This window comes from Berghia stephanieae, chromosome 2, assembly GCF_034508935.2.
Source record: "Berghia stephanieae isolate SIO BIC M18660-M18661 chromosome 2, UCSD_Bste_1.3, whole genome shotgun sequence".
NCBI classification, from domain to species: domain Eukaryota; kingdom Metazoa; phylum Mollusca; class Gastropoda; order Nudibranchia; family Aeolidiidae; genus Berghia; species Berghia stephanieae.
The window spans coordinates 34,065,578-34,085,647 of record NC_088361.1 but is presented as its reverse complement, the minus strand read 5'-3'; the positions used below and the strand labels follow the sequence as shown (position 1 = coordinate 34,085,647).

The 20,070-nt window shown below is 36.9% G+C and overlaps 2 protein-coding genes across 4 annotated transcripts in view; one reads left to right on the top strand and one right to left on the bottom strand.

Moving 5' to 3' along the window:
* Window positions 1-20,070, top strand: part of LOC144964765 (zinc transporter ZIP13-like) — a 70,248-nt gene that overhangs the window by 26,119 nt on the left and 24,059 nt on the right. The window lies entirely within an intron of this gene.
* Window positions 1-20,070, bottom strand: part of LOC144964764 (uncharacterized) — an 86,534-nt gene that overhangs the window by 61,489 nt on the left and 4,975 nt on the right. The window contains exon 1 of one of the 2 annotated variants that reach the window (XM_078899359.1): window positions 15,178-15,210. The exons of the other annotated variant lie outside the window; for it this stretch is intronic. The gene's annotated coding sequence lies outside the window, so the exon portion shown is untranslated. Of the gene's footprint in view, window positions 1-15,177; window positions 15,211-20,070 lie in introns of those variants that run through there. 2 annotated transcript variants of the gene reach the window in all.

The following is a 20,070-nucleotide window of genomic DNA, read 5'->3' as shown; positions in this document are numbered from 1 at the left end:
GAAGGGGGGAGAGGAAGAGAGAGAGAGAGAGAGAGAGAGAGAGAGAGAGACTAGATCATAAAATGTAATATTATTGATTGATGGATAACATCTCTTGCGTCGATAGATGAATGGATGGATGGGTAGACAGATAAGTGGAGTGGATGAACAAGTGGATGGATGGGCAGAAAGGTGGATGGCAGGGTGGATGGATTGATTGACCAAGTAGATAGATAGAAAGATTACTGGAAGGTGAGAGGGGCGGTTCTGGTTGATGTTGAGAAAAGAATCAGACGAGATAAAGAAATAAAAACATGAACGATTATTTTGAGGATGCCATAAAAAGATAATGAAGCGTAGAAGACACGTTGAGAAAATGTTTGGACGAGTCGAAAATATACCCATCTTAGCATCCAGTGGTCATACTAAGCTGCTAGAGGCTGTGGACTGTAAAAAAGTAATGAACAAACCTGAGGGCGAAAACCCCTTCTTCAGCCAACAACAATTGTTGGCTGAAGAAGGGTTTTGAGCCCGATATGTTCCGTGTTTGGTATTTTGTTCTTTTTTTTTTATGCTGTTACATTCATGTTTGTTTACATCTAATTGTGGTGAATTTGAGCAATAGTAAAAACACCTGGGTTTTTAAAAAATATAATATTATATTATTTCCATGCCCTTGCAATTTGAAAGCCCCCCCCCCCCCCCCCCCCCCCCCCCCCCCCCCCCCCCCCCCCCCCCCCCCCCCCAAAAACACAAAAACTAACATTTTAAAAAGCTTGAGGTTCAAGAATATTGACTAGTTCGAGGTCGTGCATGTCTGAACCGAACGTAATTAAGGGCTTGTTCTTCAGTTGTTACTGTTGTATTGAACAATATTTTTGCGTTGTTTTTAGAATATGTATGTAATTCTATTACAATTATTATGAGCCCAGATCGATGTGGGTTATCAGAACTGTAAATAAGTACACGTCGGGGACACCTTCATCGATAAATGTTTGAAATAACATTTTTAAAAACCCGACCAAAATGTAAGCACAAAATAAAGGAAGGAAAAGAAAGGGGAAATAAAAAGAATTTATCGAAGTATAACATTATAATGAATATTCAATGTTGATTTACATTGATGGCCATGTATCTGTTGTGAATTCCCTCGGGCAGATGGGATTACGAAGGGTTGCATTGTGGGGATTAATTTATGAATGTCCCTTTAACAATGCCTAATGAATGCACGGGAGGGATGTTTTGTTGGGGGGGGGGGGGGGGGGGGGTGGATTGTAGCGGTGATTACTGTAAAATCATGTCATAGTGTAATTTTAAATCAGCTTCTCTCTCTCTCTCTCTCTCTCTCTCTCTCTCTCTCTCTCTCTCTCTCTCTCTCTGTGTGTGTGTGTGTGTGTGTGTGTGTCTCTCTGTCTGTCTCTCTCTATATTTATCTCTCTGTGTCATTCTCTCTCTCTCTCTCTCTCTCTCTCTCTCTCTCTCTCTCTCTCTCTCTCTCTCTCTCTCTCTCTCTCTCTCTCTGCTGTCTTCATCATTCATCTATTAACAAAATCCATGTAATGTTGGATACAGCACATCCCCTGGTCGGTTGGACTACACTACAAATTTTAAAACGGAGAGAGACAAAGAGAGAGAGAGATAGATAGATAGAGAGAGAGAGAGAGCGCAAATGGAATACCTACACGCCAAATGAAATAACAATGACATTTGTTTTTGTAAACATTCGATTGAATTCGTATTCCGATATGAAATCCATTGTTGTGAATTTCAACCTATCTAGTTCAATGGGGTATCAATTGTAATCGTCAAGATTGAAAGGTTTTTTGTTGTTGACATGTCGGGGTGCATCCCATGTCGGACATCAATGTGTGTTTTATCATTGTATTGTATTATTGATTCAAATGTCTATGTTAAATGATGGTGGTGGTGTGGTGGTGGTGATGATGATGTTAATGATGATGACAGTGGTGTGTTGGTTGTGGTAATGATGATGATGATGATGACGGTGGTGATTGTAATAATGATGATGGTGATGGCGATGATGATGATGATGATGATGATGATGATGATGATGTTTCTTGATAAATACTACCATAATGTATTCAATGGTTTCAATTATCATGTGCGGTAAACAGTACACAGCACATCAAAATAATTAAAGTAGATTTCATGGTAGGTTTATCAACCAACAGGTGGCGGTTTGTGTGCAGTTAAACCTTTACAATCAGTGTGCGAGGTTGCTATAATAACCAAATCATTAATTTATCCCATTAGTTATTTTTAGCCATTAAGCCCATGACCCTGGGTTTATATTGGCTTCAAAAGCGTGAAGCGGACAATAGGTATTGCCTGCTACGTTAGGATACTACTTTGGTCTATCGCAAAGTACTTTCAGCCAGATCTAACAGACTAGTCACTACTTGATAGACAAGGGAGGGGGAGGGGGTCAGAAAAAGATATCTTCAACCAGGATCGATCTCGGTCCCTTTGTCGTGTGAAACGAGTGCTCTACCAACTGAACTATCGGGACTCCCCGTTTCTCCCATTATCAATCTTAACAAAGACCTTACCATTTCTACCAAGAGAGCAGTAGCAGAAATGCGACTCCGGCTTCGATGAAGCTTCTGTTACTGTCGTCTTATCGGAAAAAAATATTAGATCTGTAATTATTTTGTTTGAAGAAAAAGAAAGAAAAAAAAATCTAGGTAAGCGTGAATGAGTTAACAAGACATGCATGTTATCATGTGTTTTTTATTCCTTATATATTACCATAATAATGGTGTGTGAGAAATATACTAATTATTATGATGATTTATGTAGTAAGTGAAATATTTGTCTTTGAAAAGTGCCATATACCGATGAAACACATTTTATTTTTCATTTCGATCATTAAGTTTTTAATTCGTTTTTATTTGCCCCATCGATTAAAAGCGGTATGATGTGGCGAACCAGTGGAGACCAGTGACCAGAGATGTGAAATTTTAGTTGTTATCACTTTGTAAGAATTGATATATATTTTTATAATAATAATAATGATGATAATAATAATGATAATAATAATAATAATAATAATAATAATAATAATAATAATAATTAATAATAATAATAATAATAATAATAATAATAATAATAATAATAATAATAATAATAATAATAATGATTTAATAGCAGCAGCAGTAGTAGTAGTAGTAGTAGTAGTAGTAGTAGTAGTAGTAGTAGTAGTAGTAGTAATTACTCCCAACTCATCTCAACTCGTCAATTAAATTTAAAGTACAATTCGGATCTTCACTTCTTATAAATGCCATTTTTAATACTTTATTTTACTGGTTCGGGGTTGTTTTAATCTGCTCCATATTTATCATAGAGACTTATTATAGGTCCTCCAAAATAGCCAAGAGCTGAAATCGGGGAAAGATTTTCTGATATTAGCATCCACGGCAAGGAACCGTGAGCTGTAGAGGGAATTGACACAGACGATTAGAGAGGCTGCCGAGGCGTCTAGGTCGGATGATTAGGAAGCGGAATAAATCATATTTATTGTAAAAGTTTTCTGTCATAACACGTCTGTAAGAGTGCGGCGTGTGGGTAAAGATTTGATTAGCACAATGGCTCATATCACGTATAGCGGTTCTCCAATTTTAATTTTAGTTGTATTTGTTCCTCATTTGTATTGAATGGAATGCTGGAGTTGATTATACGCTTAAGTTAAATTGTTAAACACGAATAGTTTGGACTTTTCGGGTTTCCCAATTATCAATTGATGATGATTATTATAAATATTATGATGGTGATGATGATGATGAAGATCGATGATTATGATGATAATTATAATAGATACGATGGTGGTGTCGATGATAATGACGACGCCAACGACTATAACGATGATGCATAATTCATTATAGATGAAAGAAAATAGTTCTCACAGTTAGACTTTTGACATTGCCTACAGATCCAAGGGTAATCACTGGATTATCTGACAACAGATGTCTGCCCGGCTCTAAATGCGTACAGGTTGTCTAGGCTTACACCCTGCTAAACCCAGACCACACGATAACAAAGGATACCTTTCCATTCTCATATAGGATGAATAACATGCTTTACCTCCAAAACAAACAACCATCAGATATCTGATTGTTGTTTATTCCATCTTATTATTTTTCTTTGGATATATAATATTTGAATGTATCTTTCATTCGTTAGTATGAATTTTCGTTTGATGATATTATAATATTTCAATGTGTTGCAAGCGCAGTAAATCCTTTAAAAACAAAAAACACAACAATTATTTCGGTCTTTCATTTGTTTGTAAACTTGGACTTTTATATAGCGCAATATAAATTAAACGTGCTCAAAGCGCTTTACTGGGGTGGGGGTCCCTAGCGAAGAGCAGCATTGAACATATAAGACGAAACATGGCGCATTTTAGGGGATATTACTATTTTTATTTATTGGACAGAGTCAACATTGTTAACTGCCAGGTAGTCAATATACACCTGAGTATGGTGAGAGAAAGTGAGTGCATAGCCTTTTTTAAAGGACTCAGCGCCGCGGATGTGCCGCTCAGAGCCGAACTCGAACCCAGGGCCCTCCGATCCGAAGGCGATTGTCACGACATAGCCGTTTCTGTATTTATTGATTGATTCATTCTATGTGAAAACTGAACTTTCCGTATTCCCTCATACTCCCAAGTATGGATGAACAATTTAAAGCTTTAAAGAAAAACAAAACGAACAATGAAGTACATTTCGAGATAAGACTTTTCCCCTGCGCCATTAAAATAAAGTAGTCCTTCAGAGCCACCAGATCCATAGAGCCTGAGTTTATCCTTTTCTCTATATTGTGAAAGAAACGGACAATTATTGCTTGTACCCATTGGATAGGACGCTAGTCTATCGCAAAGTACTTTCTGTCAGATCTAACAGGCCCAGCTACCCAATAATTACTGGGTGGACAGAGGGGATGGGGTTCAGAAAACCATAAATGTCGACTTCACTCGAATTCGATCTCGGTCCCTTTGCCCGTGAAGCGAGTGCTCTACCAACTGAGTGTCTTACTTTAAAACAAATGTTTTAAATGTAGAATACAATTTGTATACCGTTAAAGTCAGTAATAAGAGTTGAAAACTTTGAAGGTTCATATCATGTATGTGTGTTTTACAAAAGATCGAATATATGTAATGTTACCTTTGAAAAGACCACACATACACACAAATAAAAAAGAAAGAAAATTCGACACATGACGCTTTCGCTAAACCCATCGTCAACAAAAACCAATTATTTTTTTTAATCGATTTATTGATTTTCATTTTCAATTGTTCGATCACTAAATGAAAACAAGATTTAAGAAAGTGGGTGTTGTTCCTTGACTCTTGTAGCATCAAAGCTTTGAATACCATACCTCTCAGCTGACTCGCTTCAAGGGACTTGGGTCCGAAGGGTGATTTCATAACATATTATATTCCTCCCCCCCCCCCCCTCTCTCTCTCTCTCTCTCTCTCTCGCCTTCTCTCCCCTGTCACACACACACACACACACAAACACTCACACACACACACACACATCAAACATAAATGCGCTCTCTCTCTCTCTCTCTCTCTCTCTCTCTCTCTCTCTCTCTCTCTCTCTCTTTCTCTCTTTCTCTCTTTCTCTCTCTCCTCTCTCTCTCTCTCTCTCTCTCTATCTCTCTCTCTCTCTTTCGACCCGGCTATGGTAATACTAGTACCAGAGTGTCTATACTAACTTGACCGTCACCCTACCTCCATCTTTTTCAGGTGATTGAAATGTTTAAAAAAAAATTACTTCAGTTTGACCTGTCGAGTAACAAATGTTAAGTGCATTAATTGCTCAGTATGCCATATGAACGTTTTAATATACTCTCTCTGAAATTGCCTGTGTGGGATGTTTACTGTTTTGTGGGTTTTTTTTATTTATTTGTTTGTTTGTTTGTTTGTGGGGGGGGGGGGGGTATGTTGTTTTTTTTTTTCGTTTTTTTTTTTTCTTTTTTTTTTTTTGGTACTCTCAGAATTATATTTTATTTTTTTAATGAACATCAAAAGCAGAAAGTTATCTCTCTGTCGTTTCATTCACTTCGAGTCGAGTCCTTGGAAAAGGCTCTTTACTCACATTCTCTCACCGTACTCATGTGTAAAATGAGTACCTGGCCGTTAACAGCGTTGTCTTTGTCCGAAAAATTGTAATATTGCCTAACAGGCGCCATGTCCCGTCCTAAATGTTAAATGTTGCTGTTGACCAGGGACCCCTTGTAAAGCGCTTTGAGCACATTTAGTGGATATTGCACTATATAAAGCTCAATTTTTTTTTTTAATTATTTTTTTTTTGTGTGTGTGCGTTTGGAGTTCAAGACCATACCTTTTCATCATACGTCATACACCAGGGGAGAATAAAACAAATTGAAAAAAAAAATATTTATATTTAGAAAACAGTGTTTCGATCAAACGAACATTCTCGTCACTTTGTCTTCGTTCCTTTTGTAAGGGCCCCCAGTAAGAATTAAATCGAATTCAACAGGTAAAGAGTTGACTATCATAACTTTTGGCCCATCGGATTATTAAATCACACACACACACACACACACACACACACACACACACACACACAAATTCACATGCAAGCACGCATGTACTCACAACAGAGTAACGATCTCGATAATTAGAGGTGTTGATGTTTGTGGAACAGACAGGAGATTGAAAGGACTACAAGTTGTGAACATTGAGCTGTCTTACACTGGCAACATTACTTTTTTGTTTGGTTGGACCAGAATTTTCTTATTTCGAATATCGATAACCCTCAACTTGTCAACATTTGTTAAACCTGATACTTCAAGAAGTTCCACATAATACACTTCAAATAATTCTTAGGTTTATGAATTTCTGACAATCGGGGTCATTTTAGTTCATTACGATTAATTTCTAATTTTTAAAAATCCTACCAAGATGAGATTAAAAGACGCGTTTTGTCAGTTTACGTTGGTGTCGGGGTGGGGGTCTTTAAAATCGGTCTAAAGTCATGACTGGTTTTGTCAAACATGATGGAATTCTTATGTACTAAATGGTATGGATTACTGTTTTTTATTCATTTTTTTTTTTTTAAAACAAACAAAAAAACATTCGATTGGGTAATGAGTATCTATAAAATACATTACCCAAGGACACAACAGTGGAAAGGAGTTTTGCGTTTAACTCGATCGTATCACCAAAAAAATTAACTACAAACGCACATGAAAAATCATAAAGACGTGAATCGGACTAGTCTGGACAAATCCCGGTAATCATCTCGCTATGATTACCATGGCTTTCTGCCGTAATTCACTTTAGCCGTAGCTCGGTGACGCCAGTGGAATTAGAATTTGGTTTGAGTTTTTAAAATGACTAGAACTCTCCATGGCTAGAGAAAATTCGTTGAGATGGTTTATAATCCGTTTTAAAAAGAGCAATTAAATTTGGTTTGTTTTGTTGGGTTTTTTTTTTGGTTTTTTTTTTTTTTTTTTTTTTTTGGGGGGGGGGGGGGGGTTTGTTTGTTTTTTTTTAATATCGTTCCTTTTCCACGCAGCATCCGATTAGATGATAATATCCGAGGCTAGCAAAGAATGTTAGGATGATTGAGTGGTGGTGTTGTGTGCGTATGTGTGTGTGTGGGGGGGGGGGGGGGGCATTTAAACCATTTTAACGTCATGCATGGTTAGTGTCAGACATTTTGATGGGATTCTTGTTTCCTAATTGGTATTGATTCCTTTTTTTAATGTGTTTATTGAGATGATAAAATTCAAGGTAAGAAAGAAATGGTAGGATGCTGATGTCTGAAGCGTGGTGTTGTAAAATTATAATTGGCGCAGTGGCTCAATAGTGTGGCGTCTCGCTTTGTAACAAAATTCAGGCTACGATGGTCGTGGTCAGTGACCGAATGGGTAAGAGTGATTGGATTTATTTATTTATTTATTTATTTATTTATATATTTATTTATTTATTTATTGTTGATGGGTTTTTTTTGTGATATTTTTAAATTCAATTCATTGGCACACATTGCTCCTTAACATAAATCGGTGGAATTCTCTCGCATTGTTTCATTTAAAAGTTACCATATTGAATTTTTTATTTACACTATCATACAATGGCCGTCAATTTGTTTAGATTTAAGCCAAAAGTTTTGTGGGTGTGTGCGTGTGTGTGTGTGTGTGCGTGTGTATGTGTGTGTGTGTGTGCAAAGACACGAAGAGATTCTTTCGTATTTGAGTCTAAAATTTGAATTTTAAACTCAGATTTAAAAAAAAAAAAAAGAATTCAAGGATTACAACGACCTGCCACTGTAGTACTGAACAAAGAGATACCAGTTGCATGCAATCTGTTAATAAAATAAATCAATTAAATTGGTTGGATAATATGAATAAAATAGGTAGAGGTTTCCTTCTTCCCTTTCCCGCTCTCTTTCTCCTTTATTTCGAAACAGTCTATGATGAAAATCGATGGAGCTCTATTGTCGCACACCGACAAAACACATGTTTCCCCTTTTGGTCAAACATGTTGAACTTTTTCAATCGATCGGTTACGGTGGTCCAAATCTTGTCATAAATCTGAGAATTTTTAGAAGAAGTGTCATGTTTTCAACATTTAAAGTCGTCTTTGTCGATGGATTTTTGGATTAAAAGTTTTCTTGTTACTCTGAAGAAAAAAAAAATTAAATGCGTTTGTTAATGAACGACAGGCTTGTATCTTGAGGGTTTACCGCCATCTTTATTATAGATATCAGAAATATTAATCAGTCTTCTGCTTATATATCAGAGAATTTTGTATTCAATTGATGTTGCTTTTGTAAAAGACTTGAGAGATAAACGAACTGTATCTCTCATCATATTTCCCACAAACTCTCTCTCTCTCTCTCTCTCTCTCTCTCTCTCTCTCTCTCTCTCTCTCTCTCTCTCTCTCTCTCTCTCTCTCTCTCTTTCTTTCTTTCTTTCTGTTTGTTTTTTTAAATCATCGAATGTTTTAATAATTATGATCAAGGCTCCAAAGTTACAGCTATATTCATCTCCTAATCGCTTCATCTTTTTTTTTTTGTCTGTGATGTTTTACTTCTCCGGACCACCTAAGACTAACGACGTTATCGCTGGACTAGTAGAAATATTATATCAATCATTCTACATAATAATATATGGGTGGGAAGAGGGAGGAGAGAGAAGAGGGGGGGGGGGGGGGTCTTATGCATGCGAGTTTTCTTCAACCTCACCCGTTGTATGAATGTAACCATGGTGAGAACGATGCGAAGAGATTTCAAGATGGATTTTACGAAGAAACGGAATATGATATATATATATATATATATATATATATATATATATATATATATATATATATATATATATATATATATATATTTGTGTGTGTATGTGTGTGTGTGTGTGTGTGTGATAGGAATCGAGAGAGACCGACGTCCAACGATATTTTTTTCTTAGCGTTTTCCTAATACAATTTTGTCGTGGTGCTTTAATGTAAGAACACAAATTAGCTAATGGAACCCCTTGTTTTCTATGTGTAAATGCATTTTAACTCGTTAATGGCGAAGCATATTTTTTTTCAAAAATACTGATCGATTATCTATCATTTGGTTATAATTGGATATGCAACATCGACGGTAACACTCAGTCTGATTGGAGAAGAAGAAGGAGGAGGAAGAGAGAGAGAGAGAGAGAGAGAGGGAGAGAGAGAGAGAGAGAGAGAGGGAGAGAAGGAGAAGATGATGATGATGAAGAAGAAGGAGAAGGAGGAAGAGAACATCAAGAAGAAAAATTTTAGGCAGAAAGCCAGCTAGGAGTAATGGCCTAGGGGTGGTCAGCCTCCTCAGATAATAGGAATTTAAGGACCGAAAGACTTGGATGGGGAAGAATTATTGCTTTGGTCATATTAATACCAGAGTTTCTAGCTATAGGCCTAGCCGTTTTCTCAAAGACAGACACATGTAGACAGCGAGCGTCGCGCCTTTGTTAATGATCTTCTAGCACACATTTTTGTGCTCTTTGTGAAAACGGTAAGATTTGATGTCAGGTCAGAGTGATAAAATCGAATCCCACCGGGGTAAATGCACGGTTTTAAGACATGATTTGGGCTATCATATCCTTTTTTCAAAACTCATTTGCTTTCTCTCCCTCGCTTAAAATAATGTCCAAGCCAAGTGTTTGGTGCCATGTTAGCCCTTTTAATTTTAAAACGTGAATGACCTTTAAATCATTTTTTTAAAAGGTAAAATGCAGTAAAAAAGAAATAAAATGGCGCCCGGGGTATTTTTAGAAAATCTTTATATAGTGCGGGAATGCCCACTTGTCTTTATAAACAACCAAACATAACAAATTGTTACTTTATGGTCAAATGGATTTAAGACAGTTGGTGAAGGGCGGCTTTGTGGTTTTGAAGGATTACACTCGGTTCGCGGCATTCGGGTTGAAGATTTGAATCCTGCTTTAGACGACGCAAAATCAAATCTTTGGAAAAAGACTCTTTGTTCACATTTTCTCGCTTTTAACAAGATATAGAATAAATGCATTATGGACTCATAGTGAAAGTCTCAGGCTACATAGTGTTATGTCCAATCTTACTCTTGGCTTGGATTCTCATGAAAGTGCGTTGAGAACAATTTTTTGAAACAAAAAAATCCCAAAAAACATGAGCTTGTGCAGTATCCACTAAACTTGCTCAAAGCGCTTTACAATAGGTTCCTAGCCAACAGCAACACTTAACATGTAATACGAGACATGACGCCTTGTTAGGCGGTATTACATTTTCTCCGACAGAGACAACATTGTTAACGGCAAGATACTCATTAGAGAGCCTTTTCCAACGACTCAACTATGCAACGCTCAGAACGGGATTCGAACCCTGGACCTTCCGGTCCGAAGGTGAGTCTCATACCACTTAACCACATAGCCACACATTCAGTGGATATTCCTCTATATTAAAGATAATATAAAACTAGAATGGCGATATATTAAAGATTTACAGTATATCAACTCTGGTTGGCACCATTATCTCAAAGCTTTAAGGTTTTAATTGGATTCAAATACGAGCGTTTATTTTTAATTTGATTAGATTGCCAAAAAGGATGTGATGGAGGCGGAAACAGCAGATAAAGTTTAATAGAAACCTGTACGCACTCTATAGCATATCACCGCCAGCGACCTTGATAAGCTTTTTGGCCAAAGTCAAACTGGGGCCAAATTTGCTGATCATTGACGAAACACATTTTATCCTTTTTGGCCATAAAACATTTCCTGAATATTTCCCATTTCAAACTGGACACTTCATTGAAACTCAGGTTTCAAGCCTCTTTACAAGGTGAGGACATCTCAAATTATGTCGATATTTGAAGTTTAAAAATTCCGGACAACATGAAAAAAAAAGTGTCTTGTAAAGACGGTGAAGTCTTGATCAAAATAAGGCGGCAGCCAGAAATAAATTGACACGGAAGTTCCATATCACAATCCTCATTGCCAGATACATACTATTGAAATATGTAATGGAAATGTGTACGTTTATTATAAAGGCAGTGGTCTATCTGTATTGGTCTATCTGCATTTTTTTAAATATATAATTTCCTCTTATCTTTATAATGCTGTGAATTGCGGCTTAAGTCAATATTGTAAATAATAAATTACGATTTTCTCTCCTCCATTTACCTTAACTACCATCATTTTGATAATAGTCTGCATCTACAGAACTTTCGAGCCGTGTATTTAAACAAATGTGATTGCCTATTGTGAGGTGGATGAGTCACGTGATTATTTTAGAATTTAAGTGTGTAACATTCGGTATGAGAATCATTATGGGTTCCCCTATCTACAAGACAAGCTGGATGACTGGCTCATATTAAGATATAGCAGAAATGTTTTATAATAGATAGAATGTGTATTACTTTGTTTCCGTGGATTATCTATTCTGTTGAGGTCCACCGTTGCTGTTCGTGTACCTGATTTGCTCCACTTTCCCTCTTCCAAAGTCTATGGTTAGCCGTTAGATCACCAGATTGTTTTCTCAACCTCGAATCTATTACTTTTCCCGCATTCTGACAAAATACATTTTATTTCCATTTTTGGTCAAGAAACTTTTAACTTGTCGAAATCTCCCAAACCCAATGCCTCTGGGAAATCAAGGGTTGGAGACTTTTTGAAGATCTGATATAACGGTACGCTTGGTTTAGCATTGTTGTAACGAACACCATTTTGCGTTGGCTTGAAAGTATTTCAATTACAACAATGAGCCCATAACACAATTTGGGTTATCAGACCTGCACATAAGTAAGCGTCGATTGGATGCTTTTTGACAAGTTGGGGGTCATGTTAATCAATCGGTTTTTTTTTAAATATGAGTTTTTTATCCAAAAGGATGAATTGTTTTGTCAAATCAAGACAGAGCTCTCTCGATGTGTCCCTGTCAACAGTTGAATTGGAATTCTTTCTAGCAAAAAAGGATATTTGAGTTCCCTGATTATCTGTCGGCCTGGCTGAAATTTTAAACTGATAGAATTAATCATTTAACAGCCAAATTCGGTTTATAATTCAAATCACAGTTTCTTCCATTATTAATCTGGTTATAAGCTACAGACCTAGACCTAATTGTTTTCATCAAGAAAGAAGTGCGTTTTATCAAACCCCGAGTCGCATATTTATACGCACTTCTGTCATAAGATAGGGTAAGATCTTAGGTTAACTCGAACTCTGCCGGTATTGGGGTATATGACACTGGAGTTTTGTCATTACTATCATTTAATTGGTCTTTCATCATTTCTGTCATGGTGTTTTTGTTCTTATTAATTCATCCGAGGTTTTCAATTTGAAGAAATAAAAAAGATTATTATTATTATTATTATTATTATTATTATTATTATTATTATTATTATTATTATTATTATTATTATTATTATTATTATGGCACCATCGTCATCGTCACAGCGATTGGACGTGGAATTATCTGAGCTCGCTATGCATGAGGGGTGAAGTACACGTACTATGGGAATGGACTTGACTGGCTACGTAAGAAGAGAAAACGATAGACACATTCATTCCTTCAATTGTTTTGGGCCTATATAGATAACTATCGGTCGATTTAAATGACCCTCATCTTGGCAAAATCTATCAAGCCTGGAACATTCATCCTTCAATTGTTTTGGGACCGTGGATTGTCTAAACGTTCAGGACAGAAATAAATAGATCACGTAGTTGGAAGGAAACGAATCAAGATGGATGGGATGGATTAATCTCAACTTTTACCATACTGCCGTACTCTGGAAAAATACTTATTTAAAACTTTGGCCACAAATCTCGTCCTTCAACTATCGGTCGATTTAAATTACCCTCATCTATGCAAAATCTCTCAAGCCTGGTTTGAGAGATTTTGCCAAGGTGAAGATCATTTAAATCGCTTAATATTTGAAGGACGAGTTCTCTGACCAAATTTTTAAATACGTTTTTTTACAGAGTACGACAATTAACGGGTTAATATAGGTAAACCATACACAGAGAGGTATAGACGATGTAAAGAATGAAAGAACAGGATGATAAAATAAAGTGAAGAGAGGAGGTGGACAAATGTAATTGATGGAGTATTTTAATACATAATTTTCACCTGGGGTCATTTTGACCATGAATTCAATTAATTTGCCTTATAAGATTTCAATTTCAGAAAACAATATATCAAGACTTTCTCCAATTATTGTGGGGTTTTCATATTTAAAGAAATGTCTTCTTTCAAAATGTGTAATTGAAAATGATGTAAAATAGGAAGACTCTCTGGAGGATATATGAATAGGAAGGATAGGTAGAGAGAGAGAGAGAGAGAGAGAGGGAGAGAGAGAGAGAGAGAGAGGGTGGGGAGGGGGGGGGGGGGGGAGTAGGGGATCACAGTGATATGTTAGTAGAAAAGGTAAAGGGCAAAGAGTGCATGGCCTGTAATCTGTCTGTACGTTTGAAAATTTGTGGAGATTTTAAAAAAATAATCTAATGAATTGATTTGGGTAACGTTCAGTATTTTATTTATTGTTCATTTTGCACGGCTGATGCTTCTATTTAATGTATTCTCAAAACAGCTTTTTTTCAAAATGTTTATTTTATGATCTTGTAGGTTCTGTTGGTGTTATTATTTTATTATGTACAAATAGTAAAGTGAGTATTTGTATTGGCCAAATGCCTGAATAAACCTTTTGATTGGCTGTCCTACTTCGTTTGCCCTTGACCTTCGACACTTTGCCTCTAAAAAATAGGGATGATCTATGGGGATTTTTTATTCATGTACTCGAGACACTGACCATGTTGCTGAGCAATGACTTAACTATGCGCCGAGTGAGGCTCGAACCCAGGACCTTCCGATCCGAAAGCGATTGTCATACCACTAGGCCACATAGCTGGTTTATGATTGAGTGGGGCGGATGCCAAGTAGTGAATTTAAAGATAAATTGAACAGTATTATGTAATTGTTGGCTTTTATGCTATGATACTATAGTTATTCTACCTAAAGAAAGACATCAAATTGATCAACGTTGTATAATTTTGACTACAAATTCAATTGTATGCACCGATATTACTCCGACATTGGGCCGCTGGCTCACAATTATGAGTAGTTGTGCTATAGATTAACGTTGTAATAATATGGCATAGGCGTTAATAGCTCATATTAATATAATATTGGTAACATTATTATAATAACAGACATTGATGTGGTGTCTAATCTAAATAAAGGTTCTTAGCTCTTTACACACATACACACACACACACACACACACACAAACTGCCGCATTTGCAGCAACAACAAAAAAAACAACAACCGTTAAGTGTCCAGAAAAAAAGTAAACATAGCTTAAAACTTCGATTTAAAATCATCCAAAAATCATCCTGATCTCTTTATGAGGAAGTCGTTCCAAGTTCACGGACCGAAACAAGACAACGCCCTGTCAACATAAAACAGAATACGTCAACAACAAAAACCCCCAAAAACTGCAGGGCTAATTATTTCATTAAGGTATACAGAGGATTCCTATACTCACAAAATATATCACGTTAAACAGTATAGTACCAAAACACGAACTCAACAAAAGATAACTCCCGTGTTTATAATATCTCCCGAAGGATCAATACACAACACGATATATTAGATAGTAGTATTCCAAACACAAGCACAAAATCAAAAGATAATCCAATGTTTACGTCCAGCTCCAATCGAAACTCAACACAAGAATCATCGACAATCTGGTAAATCCAAAACACGGCGTACTACACCCAGTGGATTTTCCACAGCGAAGTCACAAACTGAATGGGTCGGGGGGAGGGGGGGGGGTGGTAGGGAGGGAATTGGAGAGGTTGGATCGAGGGGTGGGGGGGGGGGGGGGGGGGGTGAATTGAGCCTGCTTATTAGAGTCTGGCATAACGTGATGAAATCTCTAAGATCCAGTCTAGAATTATTAGTGTGAGGCGAAAGATTATGACCGTTAATGTTGTGAGGCTACGCCACAACTGCTACTGCTACTACTGCCATTAGAGTAACTGCTTCGTCTCTGTGTAATCACAACCTTTATTATCGATACATTGGTGGTGGTTGGAAAAAAAAAAAAAGGGGGGGGGGGGGGGGGGGGGGATTTCTGATATGCGAATCCCATGAATGGAATCAGCTTTACGGGATGTTTTCCCTCCATCGCTTTATAGTTTCCTCTTTTTACCGTATTCACCCCTTCCCCCCTCCCCCCCCCCCCCCCCCCCCCCCCCCCCCCCCCCTTATTTTACCCTTTTCATTGATTTACCCTGATTCGATTTATTTATTTCGACGCCAATTTGATTGCCCTGCTCCTTCTCGTCTATCTCCTCATCTACCTCCTCTACTTCCACCTTCTTCTTCTTCTTCTTCTTCTTCTTCTTCTTCTTCTTCTTCTTCTTCTTCTTCTTCTTCTTCTTCTTCTTCTTCTTCTTCTTCTTCTTCTTCTTCTTTTTCTTCTTCATCTTCTTCTTCTAATTTTTCCATCCTAAAACAAAAAAGGTACAATAGTTATGATCGCCTCTGCGCAACCAAAACCTGTTTAATCACCGTCTTTTATGCCTGGTGGTTCTGACAACTGAAAAACTTCCTATCTTTTTAATGGCTCGTTGCATTTTGATCTCTTTTCGCTGTTGTTACCCATTCGTGTTTTTTCCATTTTCCGTTCATTTTTCACCTTCAAATTCATCAACCTAGACCGACCTATAGGAGAGTGATCAACCTTTCTGGTATGGGCCGACGTGTACTTATTTACAAATCTGACAACAACAAAAATTGGCACAAAATTTGTCCAATAATGTTTACATCATTTTATAACGATCAATTCAAATAAATTCCTACTTTACAAAAAAAAAAACAAAAAAAAAAAACAAAAAAAACTTTAAACTATTTATTTCTCTACTGATCCATATTTATTTATTTATTTTATCTAATTATTTTCATTTTTTTAAAGGAAAAGATTTGTAAACGTTTACCTTTTCTCATTCCAACTGGAATAACGATTCTATAATAGTCAAGGCAGGTGTTTTCTATCGTACACTAAACAAAACGCCTAATTGCATTTTTTTTTTCAGAAATATTTTACTTCATCCATCAATGGGTTTGACTCAAGTGATCCATAGATAGTCAAAAAGTCGCTTATCTGAGACTTGTTTAGAATTAGCAACTTTTTTTTTTATTTTCGTAGTTTAAGTCTCCTGTTTAAGACTGTTTTGCCAAGTATGGAGCCATTTTATTAAGTTGTGTAGGCCTAATTTGTCATGAAATACAAGATGTTCCCACGACGGCAAAGTCTGGACTACCCTACTCTGGATAAACACGAATTAAACATTTTGTCCTCGAAAATCGTCCTTCCAATTTAGATGTATGAAAATGACCCTCCCTGAGACTTCGTGAAGTCCCGGGTTTGAGTGAATTTGCCAATATGGGAGTCATTTTAATCGATCAATGTTTGAAGGACGAGTGTGCTGGCTAACTTTTTTAATGCATGTTTTTGGGTTGTTTTTTTTTTTTTTCAGAGCACGGCAGTGTAGTGTGGAAATGATTGGAAATCATCGGTTTGATTTTGATTTTGATGTTTGAAGTTGTTTTTTTTTTTAAGGTGGGGGGGGGGGGTTGTTTTGTTCTGTTTTGTTTTTTGGGGGTTTTTTCCGCTATTTTCGTTTTGTTTGTATTTGTTTGTTTTTATGTCTATCCTGACCTCGTTGTGTGTATCCACGCGCCCATTTAAAAAAAAAAAAAATTTTGGTATTTTTCTTATGCCAGAGAGAGGGGGAGGGGAATGAGACTGGATAAGAATGAGTGAAATTGAAAGACTAAGATAGAAAGAAAGAAGGAGAGAGGGGTTTGGTGGGGGGGGGGGGGGGGGGGGGGTCTGAGGATTGGCAGAACTCTTGTCACACGAGAATGGGTAAAACTGACACAATGACAGGAAGTAGAAGAATGGACACTGTCCACTGGTCAATCAGTGACGCTATTCCACTAATATCAATAACCCTTTTCATGCAAGGTTTGATTTTCATCCAACGAATAATATACGATTTTTAAGTACATTCTTGCTTTTTGGAAATTCCGGACGTGTTCCCAACCACTGCACGAGCTTGCGAATGCGCGTTGGGAACAGAGTTCGAATTCCAAATCGCAAGAGTGTAAAAAATCATTTATTCTTACCCTCAATCAAATCCATTTCGTCATCTTTCAATGAAATATACATCTTCAAAAACATTCATTATCACTAATAAATTGGAATTTTCAAATTAATTCATGAAGACAGATGTAAATTAAATTGATGCTTCCATTACATTTTATTCTGTTATATATGGACGTTTGAGACAGGGTTATTAATGTAGGGCTTTCCAATGGAAATTAGGATTTCCCTCTATCATGATACTTTGTTCATTTCTGCATATAGACAGCGATGAACCGGCGTCTTATCAAAAGGTAGTAAGAAATTAAAAACTCCGGTTCCTTTTGCCTTATGGTTCTAAGGGACAACTTATTTAATAGTATTCCTTTAGCGTCAAAGGACCCATTGAGCCAGATTTTGTACCAATTTCTTAAGCATTATTTCGACAGTTTCAATTGATTGTTACCCTTTGGATAGATCGCTAATCTAACGCGTCCATCGCAATGTACTTTCCACCAGATCTTACAGACCCAACCACTCAATCACTGTTTGATATACAATATTTGGATTTTTTCTTTGCCTTATTTTGGATTTTTTTTTTTTTTTTTACAAAAACTACCCGACAATCCTGAATGCCAGCTATTCCACGACCACCACCACTCAACTCCCAACACCCTGTTTCAATCCTCTCCCTCTCCTCCCTTGTCATTTTGGTTCCCACAACCCACAATTTAATATTGCAGCAACCCAGAACTCTCGTCGGTTCCTCTAGCAACTTTATCGATCTTGCATGGGGGATAGGAGGCGTATTATTACTATAAATGATGACGGTGATAATATTCGATTTGATATCAACTCCATTTGTTTTGTTTGTTTCTTCGTTTATTTGTTTGTCTGTTTGTTTATTTGTTTGTTTGTTGTTATATGTTAGGATTTTATTTCATTTTAAAAATGTATTTATTCCATCTTTTATTAGTTATTGAAACTGCTATTTGTTCTACATAAACCACTTCCAGTCTAATTGAATAGTTCAGAGATTATTAGCGGCTCGGCTATACGGCGTGTAGTCTCGTAACAGAGTCAAGCAATGCTGAGCGTGGTCAGTGACCCAATCGGTGACAATGGTAGCACGTTGTATTACACACACACACATTACCCCATTCAACTCAGGGATGAATGAGTAACTACACTTCGTTCGCTATAAGCATTGACGGACATTGTAACAGTACTAGTACTTTTATGAGATTTGTTATGCAATTCTTGAGGCCTACAAATTCTCTGTACACTGACAAAAATGCCATTCTTCTCACTTTGACTAGAAAAAAAACCAACTAATTTTTACCTCATTTATCAGCAGGTTAACATGAACCCCCACATCTCAAAATATCTTAAATTTGTGATTTGTTTTAATTCTCCGAGATTTTAATGTTGAAGAATTTTGTATCGTTTTAAATGTCGCATACACGAAGTAAAAGTTTTTCTGCCAAATCATCATGAAAAAATAAAGCATTTTGTCATTTTACTGCATAATTGTCTTATAAAAAAAAATTAAAAAGTTGAATTTTTATATAGAGCCAATACCCACTAAACGTGCTCAACGCGATTTACAAAGTAAGAGTCCCTTACCAAGAACAACACGTAACATAAAGAACGAGACATGAAGCCTGTTAGGCGATAGGAGACAACGCTGTTGACGACCAGGGACTCATTTTAACTTGAGTACGGTGAGAGAATGTGAGTATAGAATCTTTTCCAAGTACTCTAACTATTCGCCGAAAGAGGCTCGAACCCAGGACCTTCCGATCCGAAAGCGAGTGTCATACGACAAGGTAAGCACCGTGCACTTTACTGTATCGAGCATGTTTAGGTCGAGAAGTCAGATAAAAAGTCTAGTTTACTTCCAGACAAGTATAGATTGGAAGGTTACCGACCGACCAGTGGCTTGAGTTGATCATAGTAATATTTTTGATTTAAGAAGAAGATGAGATGTTCAACGGGCGTCATTTTACGTGCAAAAACTGAAGATGATAAATTCACCTTTAAGTTTGTGGTGCTTAAGTTATGTCAGTGCGATAACTTGCTTCTTTCCTTTTATAATGTAATAATATAATGACCGCGCTTTTACATGCACGATGTGCGTCTAGTTGTATGACACTCTTGGGTTCGAGTTCTGCCCTGAGCGGCGCATAGTTGAGTCCTTAGAAAAGGTGTAAAATGAGTACCTGGCCGTTAATAACGTTATCTCTGTCGGACAAAAATTGCAATTTCGCCTAATAGGCGTCACGTCTCGTCTAACATGGTTAGTTTAGCGTTGCTGTTGGCTCGGGACCCCTTGTAAAGCAGTTTGAATACGTTTTGTGGATATTGCTCTATATAAAAGCTCAAGTTGTTTTTTAAAAATTATTATTGCGTCAAAAGACAGCGTTCAATACAGAAAACTGTTCTC